General features: G+C 37.7%; 1 long non-coding RNA gene across 1 annotated transcript; it reads left to right on the top strand.

Annotated features, from left to right (window-relative positions):
- The first annotated feature begins 313 nt into the window (after positions 1-313).
- On the top strand, positions 314-1,862 carry LOC109210523. The gene is made up of 3 exons (XR_002065569.1): positions 314-698; positions 1,050-1,143; positions 1,587-1,862. It is a non-coding gene; the product is annotated as an uncharacterized LOC109210523 (long non-coding RNA).
- Positions 1,863-12,580: the final 10,718 nt, after the last annotated feature.

Genomic DNA, 12,580 nt, shown 5'->3' with positions numbered 1-12,580 from the left:
ATACCCCCATTCTGGACATTTGGGCCATTCTTAGTTTGGCCAAATATATTTTCCGAAATAAAAAGGCAAATTGGTCATTTCTTATGGACCGCAGGATTATATGCAACACATACTTTTTATTGTAATTTAATTTCCTCATAATCATCAAATTCGGATATATTTTTTCCAACAAGGAAGTTGGAGCAGTTGAAGTATTTAATGCACCTTGCTGTGTTGCCACATGTTTCCCTAGTGCTGCAACTATCCTACAGAGAACATTAATGAGGATAATAATCACTATTTAAAGGAATTTACCTAACCAAAAAAAAATCAGAAAAGCAAAAACAAAAAACATCTTCAAATAGCAAGTCATTCTGCTGCAGTATTTGACAAGTGCAAGCTAAGGACCCTTTCACTTTTCTCCGGTTGCTTCTTCCTTCGCCATCCAAAGCTGTACCTAAACAAACAAGAATTGAAAGGAATCATATTCTCATTGTCACCAAAAGCTTTTTTTGTTCAGAATATTTATATATAAGAACAAATCCAGCTACAAAAGCTGTACGTAGTTTTCATATACCATCAATTATCTATCTGCTCTATCCCTCTCTCTTTCTTCTTTTCTCTTTTTACTTCTGTGTTGAGGATTTTCTAATTATTGAGTTTATCAGACATGTATGAGCCACCAAAATATGGTTATCCATACCCCTCTCAAGGTCAAGGTAATAACTAATAACACATCTATATGCTCTATATTTATGTTCCTCTTTTCTATTTATTTTATAAAAAAGGCAGTTTAGTATGCTAAGCTCCGGCTCTTTACGAAGTGGGGAAGGAACACATTAGTATTTTTGCAAGACACTATTTTTACGACTTAGAACTCGTGAATTCCCTATCTTGCATTTCTGCAAGAAGCTGTTTTGCGACTTGAACGCGTGACCTCCTAGTTAGATGATGATAAATTTTACTGTTGTGCCAAACTCCCCTTCTTTTCATTTAGTTTTGTATTTGCTAAAACCAAAATAGTTGAGCTGAGCATATTTCATTTTTTTTTAATGTTTCTTGAAATATAGGATATTATCAGGGTCCTCCTCCTCCAGTGATGGCGCCACCAACATATGCAGCTGCTCCTCCACCTCAGAAAAACAGAGGTTTTCTTGAAGGATGGTAAGCTTTAATTTGCTCCTCCATTTTGTCCTAAATTTTATTGATATATGAAGAGATTCCTTTGAGATTTTTAACAATAATAGTGTACTAAGGAAAAGCAAGAAAAATAATTATTAGCCTTTCTTTGATGAATTTAGCTTATGTGCAAGGAGTAGATGATTTTTTACACTATTAGCGCACTTAAAGATAACTTGCCTTTTTTTTTTTTTTAAGGTTATCAATCTCACTTTCTATGGATGATTTATCTTTATTATGTCTTTTAAGTAACATAATAGTTCAAAATTGTTTACCTGCAATGTTGTAAAGTTTAAACTCATTTAAAAAAGAAAATTCATTTTCATGTGTTTCTTGTTTTAATTCTTTCCTTTTTGGCTAAAAGATGTTTTTAAGTAAATTCTTTTCTTATTTACTTTATTTTATTTTAATTTTGCGATTTATTGCAGCCTAGCAGCTCTGTGTTGTTGTTGCCTGATAGATGAGTGTTGCTGTGATCCGTCTATTATCTGTATGTGGTAAGGATTAAGGTGTGCCGGCTGCCAATTTCAGTTATTTCTTCTGCTTTTTACCAAAATAAGAATTGTAATGTAAATAAGTTCTTTAGGAACAATAGTATTAATTGGGAGTTTATCTTGTAATTATCTTCTTTTAATTATTGAACTCTACTCATACGAAGCAAAGCATTAATTATATGAGCATTGCGTGCCACACAATTATCCTTATCTTTATTAGGCATTTCCAGATTGTCCAATCGAGTTGTTGCTTAACATGTCGATCAAGGAATAATGCAAAAAAGAAGGAATAAGAGGATCTTCAAAAGTTTTTATTCTCTTGCTTAGTTAAATGAATTGAAGAAAATAATTTTGTCTACTACCTTTATTCTCCTTTCTCATCCCCCTCCATTCTCCTATGTTCTCTTTCATTTCCCGGCTAACTTACACGTATATATCTTTTATCAGCATATATATTGAGTAACGCCGCCCAACAAATTTTAGACAGCTAAATAATGTGTTGGTGGAAAAATTTATATGACACGTCGGTTAATAATAAGGTGACAGATGTCATATGAATAAGATCAATAAAGAAGAATGATGAGGTTTGAGAAAAATATCCATGATATTGTTTACAAAAGATATCGTACCTGACAATTGGGAAAGAAGAGATAGCCACGAGATGCATGAAGACTGTAAAAGAGGAAGATTCATCGACAACTGCAAATATAGAAAAGGAATCAGCATGATCCCTGATTATACACGATTGTTTATTATTGAGGAATTTTCAGAAACCACTATTGTTTAGTGGCTATTAACTTCCTATAGCTATCATATACATAATTACTTCTTATAGCTACTATTCAGTTATTACGGTAATGTATACGCTATATTGCGCTACTGTATTCACGAATACATCAGCAAAAAGCGCATAAAATCAGGGCAGTCCAGTTGTACGCGCATGTATTCACATGTATTCGCGCCATGTATTCATGAATACAGTAACAACAATCACCTTAAAAATAGGTATGTCCAACTGTCTAATAATGGAAATAATATCAATTAGCGTGATACACTCCTAATATAACTCAACAAAATCAATTCTACCATGCCTCATTATCAACCCAATTAATTAGAATAACTTTTCAGTTGTATATAACTATTGTATTTAACTTTTGTATTTAGTGTGTTTCAATATTTTATTTTACTGTTGCATTCATTAGATTCAATGTTTGTATTTATTGTATTTGCCATTTTATATTCAGTGTATTCAAATGTATTTGTATTAATAGTATTTTAGTTATTCCTAATACATGCTACCGCTGTATTCAGTATATTTCATTAGTTGTATTCAGCGTATTTTTATTTGCAGCGTATTTTACTGTATTTTAAAATTAAATATATTCACTGTTAATATTCTGTTCTATATTAATGTATGCATTCAGTGTATTCAATGTTAATATCCTATATTCATGCATGAATATATGTGTATTCAGCTGTATTAAAAAATACAAAACCTTCGAAATACATAAATACTGACAAAAAATAATTTATTTATACAAAAATACTATATATTTGAGTGAATTTATACAAAATATAATGTATTTGTATCATTGTATGTGACTAAATAGCAAAGAATAGAAGAAAGTTCGCCGGAGATAGCATTTTCCGGCCAAGCAAAATATTGTATACATTGTATTAAAACTAAAAATGGAGACGAAGTAAAGCCCCGGCCCTCAAATCTTCTCCGGCGTAAAAAAAATATTGCAATATCCGTGTAGAGAAATCCATTGCAATGTTCGGCGTAGAAGAAAGCGTGGTCTCTTTCTTTCTAATATTACAATACAAATTCATTGCAAATATCCGGTGTAGAAACTAAGCACTACAAATCCGTTGCAATATACAGCGTAGAAACTAAGCAGTTATTTTGCTCGAAGAGAGAGAAGGAAGAGAGAGAGAGAAAGAAAAAAATTTAGTTAGGATTTTGAGAGAGAATCGTGTGTTAATTGAAAGAAAGAGAGAGAGAGAAAATATAAATTGCGTATTTCACTCCTCAATTGTAGTATATACCATAAATACCTATTTTGCTATAAAATATAAAAGGTAGTTATAGAAAATAATATTTTAAAATGATTTTGGTTTATAATAAATATGGTGTATATATGGTTTTGGTTTATAATAAAGGAATTTTTACATTCCTATGCCACATAGGAAACCTTATTACCCTCAATGTTTAAGGTTTGACTTAATTACACTTAGCATACTAAATTACCAATTCTATACCATAGTGTATTTTAAGGGTACAATTAATGCAACGTATATCCCTCCTTAATTCAAGGTACCGTATATCCCATCCCTCCCACGTTTCTCTCTCCCAAACCTTACCCTCACCCACGTTTATGTACTGTTATTAAACATAAGAACCTATGATTATGGAAACATAGATTTGCAGCATATCAATGTAGAAACACTTAAATCTTACATTGCAATTAGGAACAGCAATCATTCAAGTTCCTGGTTAAAAACCTCCAGATTTGATACTGGACCCTCTGTCTCCGAACCGAAAAGAGCAGAAAAACTCATAAATTTTGAGAAGTGAAAAGGGGAAAAACTATCAATAATTAAAACAAGATCAGGAAGTCTCAAAGAGAAAGGAGACAAAGACAAGCAAAAGAGTTGACGGACTAAAGAGGAATTAATTAATGACCGTGTCAATGAGTTATAATAAATTCTTCAGAGCCAATTATGAAAATTCTTCAGGCTCTATAATTTCTTCGTCTTCGTCTCTCACATTTCATTCGTTTACTTAAAGACAAAGAAGCTCGTGTTTTAACTTCAATCAGCACCCGATTTGAATTTTCTGCTACTCTACATCGATTGTAGCTTGTAGCTTAATTGGTATTTTCGACATTGGTACAATTTCTCATTCAATTGTAGCTTAATTGGTATTTTCGACATAATTGCGTCTTTTGCAGAAGATCTGTAGAAGTTTTAGTCGTTTTTGATTTGTGAAAACAGAAAATAAAGCATCTACAATCAGAATACAAATAATCTACAATTTATCTACAAACTGGGTACATTGAATTTTAATATCCCAATTCCCATTCAATTGTAGCTTAATTGGTATTTTCGACATAATTGCGTTTTTTGCAGAAGATTTTGTAGAAGTTTTAGTCGTTTTGGATTTGTGAAAACAGAAAATAATGCATCTACAATCAGAATACAAATAACCTATAATTCATCTACAAAATATCTACAAACTGGGTATATTGAATTTTAATATCCCAATTCCCATTCGATTGTAGTTTAATTGGGATTTTCGACATAATTGCATTTTTGCAGAAGATTTGTAGAAGTTTTAGTCGTTTTGATTTGTGAAAACAGAAAATAAAGCATCTACAATTAGAATACAAATAATCTACAATTTATCTAGAAAATATCTACAAACTGGGTACATTGAATTTTTATATCCCAATTCCTATTCAATTGTAGCATAATTGGGATTTTTGACATAATTGTATTTTTTCAGAAGATTTGTAGAAGTTTTAGCCGTTTTTTATTTTTGAAAACAGAAAATAAAGCATCTACAATCAGAATACAAATAATCTACAATTTATCTATAATTTATCTACAATTTCTGCAATATGTCTTCTTCTTCTTCATCTTCGAGTTTCAATCTGAAATTCAGTCAAAACCAAGTCTAATCTTCACCAAAACCCCTCAAAATTGAGATATAAACTCCAAACCATATTCCCGATTATTTTCAACAATACCCAATCCAAACAAATAATGATTTTTGAAAATCCAAATTTGATTTCAAAGCTTTCAAGCTTTTTAATGGTTGTCAATGGTGGAATTGCTTCTCTCTTTTCGTTTGCTTTGTATTACTGAAATTTGCGATTGAGAAATAGAGAGAGACGTAGAGAGAATGTCGACGAACTGAGCTTTTGCAGAACTGATTTCTACAATTTGATTCAAATTTGTTGACAATTTTGTCTTTTTTTGATTTGTGGCTTAAGAAAAAATATCGAAGAACAGAGTTTTTGCAGAAAAGAGTCTATGTAATTTGACTTTAGATTGAAGATATAGGATTTGCGTTTCAAATTTGATCTGAAGGTCGCTAAAACAATTAGAATATTCTGTTCCTGATTTGTAGCGTGCCTAATTAGGAAGGAATCAGCTCCTCATAATTAGTATTTAATGAATGGTATAATAATTATAGAAAAACTGTGAACATGGCGGGTAAATATGAAACTATGCACATTTTTGGTAATAAGGTTTCATATATGGTATAGGAAGGAAAAAATCTCTATAATAAATAGGGTGTATATATGGTTTTGATTTATAAAAAATAGGGTGTATACCTTTGCTATAGGAGGTAAAATTTCCTTTATTATTACCATAACAGCTACGAATAATTTGAGTAATGGGCAATTAATGCAGTTAATGTTAGTAACAGACAAGAATTAAGCAAGGAAAACAGTTACATAATGTATTCTTATATAAACACCGTTTGCCATACTTTGTACGATCATCAAGGAATTCACAAATATATGCAATTAGTCTTTTACTCTTATTTCTCTGCTTAATTGAATATCTTACTCTCAATTCTTGAATTGAAGCTGCAATAATCAATAAGATTTCCTTTCCTTTACTCATTGAATATTTAGTTTCTAATATTTCTTATTCTCTTATATTTAGAAAAGTAAAGTAAAATTTATAACTTAATGTATACGGTCAAAATCGGGTATGCTCAATTTTCCGGGCTCGAGGGGTCGCCTTAAGTCCGAGTTCGGGATGGATCAAGTTCGAGCTAGGCTCGAGCTCGATGACACAGTACAAGGCTCGAAGAACCAAGTGTTCGAGGAACGTCGAAGCCTAATATGACAGGCCTCGAGATAATGCCGTTATGGATTTGTAACAGAATGAGCAAGATTCCTGCCACGTCCCCAAGATCGTGGCGCAAATCCCGGAATAAATTTGTGCGAATCCGTACTAGGCAATTAGACAACTGTCTCAATAAGATTCTTTACTGTAAATGGAAATGTACCTTATTTAGGGTTCCCCTATTATATAAAAGGGACCCCAATCATTTGTAAACAACATCTAATCATTGGCAAAGAATATACTCTCTTACTTTTTGGCTCATTGTTCATCAAAATTGTCCTTTGGCTTTATTATTCTTGACCCATCTCGAGGTCACTTTAGCTCGAGGTCGAGACTGGTCTACATTCTAGTTTGATTTTACTTGTTCCTTTCATTTATACTTTCGATTTCTTGGTTATTAATTAGTATTGAACTAAATCACGTATCTTTAAAACCATAAATCAAATTTAATTGTTACTCGTATTTTCGAGGTAAATAGTTTGGCGCCCACCGTGGGGCTAAAGATAATAGTGATTATTTCAGTACTGATTCTGATAACACACGTTATTTTCACACTTGTTCTTGTCAAGAATTTTTGTTCTCAGGATTAAACATTTCAAACTCGCAAAACGCACCTGCTCACGACAACGAAGGTCTTGAATTTCATGGGTAAAACAACAATGTAGGAGTCGATGTACCACCAATAAACCCTGGGAAAGTGCCAAATGTGGAACCAGTTGATGTTAGTTCACATATTGCTTTGAATGTAGATTTAGGCGCAGACCTCGGAGGAAGTGTACGCAGGGAAGCCCGATCTGGGGGCCAAGGAACACAGGGTATAGGAGATGGGGGAGTCAGCCTCAAAGTGATATTCGAGATGCTTCAAGCTCAACAGATTGCCATCGCTCAACTTCAAAGTCAGAATAAAACTCTAAGTATAGTCGAAAACACTCGACGTGTTGAACCGGAGCCAGTGAGGTCAAACGATAATGGCTCTGGGACTGACCCCACAATTATGAGGATGCTCGAAGAGCTCACCAAGAGGATCGAGTCCTGGGAAAAGAAGATTGAGGATAATGACAAGAAGGTGGAGACTTATAACTCCCGTATTGATCAAATACCGGGAGAACCCCCGGTCTTGAAAGGTTTAGATGCCAAAAAGTTCATACAAAAACCATTCCCTCAGAGCGCGGCTACGATGCCCATTACTAAAAAGTTTTGCATGCCCGATATACCCAAATATAATGGGACAACCGACCCTAATGAGCATATTACCTCATATGCTTGCGGGATTAAAGGAAACGACCTGAATGATGATGAGATCGAGTCAGTATTGTTGAAAAGATTTGGGGAAACTTTGTCGAAAGGAGCCATGATTTGGTACCACAACATGCCCCCGAACTCTATCGATTCGTTTGCTATGTTAGCAGACGCCTTCGTGAAAGCACACTCCGGGGCCATAAAGGTGGCGACGAGGAAACCGGACGTTTTTAAGATAAAACAAAGGAACAATGAGATGTTAAGGGAGTTCGTGTCCCGGTTTCAGATGGAGCGAATGGAATTACCACCGGTCTCGAATGACTAGGCAGCACAGGCTTTTATGCAGGGTTTGAATGAGCGAAGTTCGATCGCGTCTGAACAATTAAAGCAGAATCTAATCGAGTACCCAGCTGTGACGTGGTCAGATGTGCATAATTGTTATAAATCAAAGATCAGGGTCGAGGACGGCCGGTTGGGAGCCCCCTCGGGTTTAGTTCATCCTAATAGATTGGCAGCCAAGCCCTCGAGGGATACAGACAGGGAATCAAGATCAAACAAGGAGCGGTATCATCCGTATACCGATCGGAGAAACAATGGCTCGGGTCATAACGCTCCTCGGAATGATCGGAGAAATGATCGAGGTTAAAGCTCCCGGGGACTCATGAGTAAGAATGGGTTCGATAAATATACCAACCCCGCGGAGGCACCTCAATTGTCGGAGTATAATTTCAGTGTAGATGCATCGGGGATCGTGTCAGCTATTGGAAGAATCAAAGACACCAGGTGGCCTAGGCCAATACAAACCGATCCTTCTCAAACGAATCCAAACTTGATGTGTAAGTATCATGGCACACATGGCCATAGAACCGAATACTGTAGGCAGCTAAGAGAGGAGGTAACTCGGTTGTTCAACGAGGGTTATCTTTGGGGATTTCTCAGTGATCGAGCTAAGAACCACTTCAGGGAAAGAGATGCAAACAGAAAAAATGAGCAGGAAGAACAGCATCATGTAATCCATATGATCGTTAGCGGTGTCAATGTTCCATAAGGGCCTATGTTCAAGCGCACCAAGGTGTCGATCACCAGAGAAAAACGGACTCGGAGCTATGTGCCCGAGGACGTCCTATCATTCGATGATGAGGAAGCAGAAGGCATATCTCAGCCGCACAAGGACGCCCTGGTAATTTCTATTTTGTTATTTAAAATTCAAGTTAAACGTGTTCTAGTGGATCCAGGTAGCTCAGCAAACATAATCAGATCGAGCGTCGTAGAGCAGCTCAGCCCACAGAATCAGATTATACCAGCATCCCGGGTCCTAAATGGCTTCAATATGGCAAGTGAAACAACGAAGGGGGAGATAATCCTACCAGTGAACGTAGCCGGGACCATCCAAGATACAAAATTCCATGTCATCGAAGGTGACATGAGGTATAATGCACTCCTCGGGAGGACATGGATCCACAACATGAGGGTCGTGCCTTCGACCCTCTATCAGATGATGAAATTCCCAATAGAGGATGGTGTGAAAACGGTTTACGGAGAGCAACACGCTGCAAAGGAAATGTTTACAGTCAATGAAGTGACACTGATACCAGTGCCTTCAATCTCAGAAAAGTCGAACACCTCGGAAAAGTCGAACACCTCGGAAAAGTCGAACACCAAAGGTAAGTGGGCGGCCAAATAGCAATCACCGATCCTAGTCCCGATCGATCCAGAGGAACGGGTAATCGAAGAAGAAGAAGAGGATTTCCTTACTCCTCGAACCTTTGCTGTTCCCGAAGAGTCAGACGCAACCAAATCAACGGTCGAGGAACTGGAACAGGTCATACTGATCGAGTACATGCCCGGGAAAAAGGTATACATGGGAACGGGGTTAACCTTCGAACTCAGGAAAAAGCTCATTCAATTTCTTATCGATTATATGGATTGCTTTTCTTGGTCCCATTTAGACATGACAGGGATCCCGCCGGAAATAACAATGCAGCGGCTAAGCATCGACCCCAGGTTCAAACCAGTGAAGCAACCATAGTCCGAGGTGAAGCATGCATTCATAAAGGATGAGGTAACCAAACTTTTTAAAATAGGGTCTATTCGGGAGGTAAAATACCCCGAGTGGTTTGCCATCGTAGTTGTAGTTCCTAAAAAGGAAAACAAACTTAGAATGTGCGTAGACTATACGGATTTAAACAAAGCATGCCCTAAAGACTCTTTTCCACTCCCTAACATCAATCGCATGATCGATGCCATGGCCAGCCACGAGATCCTTACCTTTCTCGATGCCTATTCGAGGTACAATCAGATTCAGATGAACCCGGGGGACCAGGAGAAGACCTCGTTTATCACTAAGTTTGGAACTTATTGTTACAACGTAATGCCTTTCGGGCTAAAAAATGCAGGAGCTACAAACCAACACCTAGTTAACAAAATGTTCGAGGAACAGATAGGTAAATTGATGGAAGTTTACATTGATGATATGTTGGTTAAGTCCCTGCGCGCAGAAGACCATTTAACTCATTTACAGGAAACAGTCAAAATCTTGAGGAAGTACAACATGAAGCTTAACCCGAAAAAGTATCCCTTCGGAGTCGGCTCAAGTAAGTTCCTCGCCTTCATGGTATCGAATCGGGGTATCGAAATCAACCCCGACAAGTTCAAGGCCATCGAGGATATCACGATAGTGGATAGTGTAAAGGTTGTGCAAAGGCTAATAGGACGAATAACCGCCTTGGATCAGTTCATTTCAAGGTCATCAGATCGAAGTCATAGGTTCTTTTCCTTGCTCAAAAAGAAAAAGGATTTCGCATGGACCCCGGAATGCCAGCAAGCCTTAGAAGAATTGAAGCGATACTTATCGTGTAACGACCCGACCGGTCGTTTTGCTTTCTAGAACCCTGTTCCCCTAAATAAGACTTCCCGTACTTGCTTTAACTGATTTATGACTTGCGGGGATGGTTGGTTCGGGATTTGGAAGAGTTTGGGTTGAAATCGGAACACTTGGCTCCTTAAGGTTGGCTTAAAAGGCAGAGTTTGATTTCAGTCAATGCTTTGAGTAAACGACCCCGGAATCCTGATTTGAAGGTTCCAGTAGGTTCGTATGATGATTTCGGACTAGGGCATATGTCCGGATCGGGTTTTGGATGACCCGAGTGCGTTTTGGCGCCAAATAGTGAAAGTTGATTCCTTAGGGATTTTGAAGTTCTTAAATATTTAGTTTGGAGTGGGTTTTTGAGTTATCGAGGTCTGAACGGAATTTTGAGATCGAGAATAGATCCGTAGTGTCACTTAAGACTTGCACGCAGAATTTGGTGTCAATCCGAGTAGTATAAGTGTGTTTCGTCACATTGGAAGTAGAATGAAGAACTTGAAGTTCATAAGTTTGATTCAATTGGTTTTAGGGGGTGATTCTTAGATTTAGCGTTGTTTCGGGCGTTCCGAGGGTTCGAGCGAGTTCGTTTTATCATTTCGAACTTGTAGGTATGTTCGGGCAGGGCCCCGGGGGCCCTGAACGTCAATCGGACGAGGCTCGAGCTTAGTTGGAAATGTGGGAAAGGGCTGAAGCTTCAGGCATCTGTCATAACCGCACCTGCGGTTGGCCAGCGGCAAGTGCGTGCCCGCAGAGGCGGCTAGGCCATCGCAATTGCGGCCATGGGTGGCCAGCCCAGGAGCCGCAGAAGCAGCCCAACCAGCCAGGGTAATCTCCGCAGAAACGGACTCATTTCCGCAGATGCGGTGGGCGCAGGTGCGGCCCAGGACCGCAGATGCGGAAATCACTGAAGGCAGTGACCCTCATTTATTGCGGGTGTTGGCCATTTTTGGCTCATTTCCACTCAAACGTTGGGCGATTTTGGAGCTCCTGAGAGAAGATTTTCACCAAGCTCCTAGAGGTGAGTGATCCCAACATTATGTGAATTAAATACATGGATTTTGGGTAGATTAACATGTAAAGATTAGTGAAAAATCATGGAATTAGAGTAAAACCTAGGGTTTTGATAAAAACGTGATTTAACCACAAAATACTTTATGGAATGAAGTAAAAATTATATATTCTTGATCCTTAGGTTATGGGTAACAACTTCCTTCGAAAAAATTTCGGAATCCGGGCACGTGGGCCCGGGGTTGAATTTTAGGAACCTTGCCCTTGGGGTTGGATAATCGCTTTAATAGCTAGAATATGGATTTGTGAACCTATAATGATGGACTTTTACACTATTTGAATAGTTTCGGATTGCGTGGCTCCGGTTTGAGAGTTTGGACGCATTCTTGTGTTGGAAGTAGGCCCGAAACGAGGTAGGTCTTTTTTCTAACCTTGTAAGAGGGAAATTTCCCCATAGGTGAACTTAACTAGTATGTGATTTAATTGTGGGGGCTAGTACGCACGAGGTGATGAGAGTCTGTACGTAGTTACTATTCCTATTATGTCCGTGTAGTTCTAGGCTTACACCATGCTTTGCGGGTACTGTTATATGATTATAAATTGTTGAATTGCATTGACTGAAACTTCGTTGAGAATGTCATGATTTCAAGGATTTCAAGTAAATAATTGTTTTCAAAAGAATTAAGGAACCATTTAAGTTGTATTTATACTTAACCGCGTCGCAAGTATATTCCGCGAGCGGGGTGATTACTTCCACTACTCTCATGGGAGTGGGCCGTTCGCCTCGGCAGGTTGATAATTGTATATATATGGTTCAGGCCATTCGACCCTCGGCAGTGCACAGTTTACTTTTATGTTGGATCGGGCCGAACTTCCTCGGTGGTATTTGTGTGTGATAATGGAACCGGAACCTCTTATAATTCGCATGATTCATCGCTTAAAAGGCCAC

Source organism: Nicotiana attenuata, unplaced genomic scaffold (assembly GCF_001879085.1).
Source record: "Nicotiana attenuata strain UT unplaced genomic scaffold, NIATTr2, whole genome shotgun sequence".
Taxonomy (NCBI): Eukaryota; Viridiplantae; Streptophyta; class Magnoliopsida; order Solanales; family Solanaceae; genus Nicotiana; species Nicotiana attenuata.
This window is presented reverse-complemented; position numbering and strand designations above follow the sequence as displayed.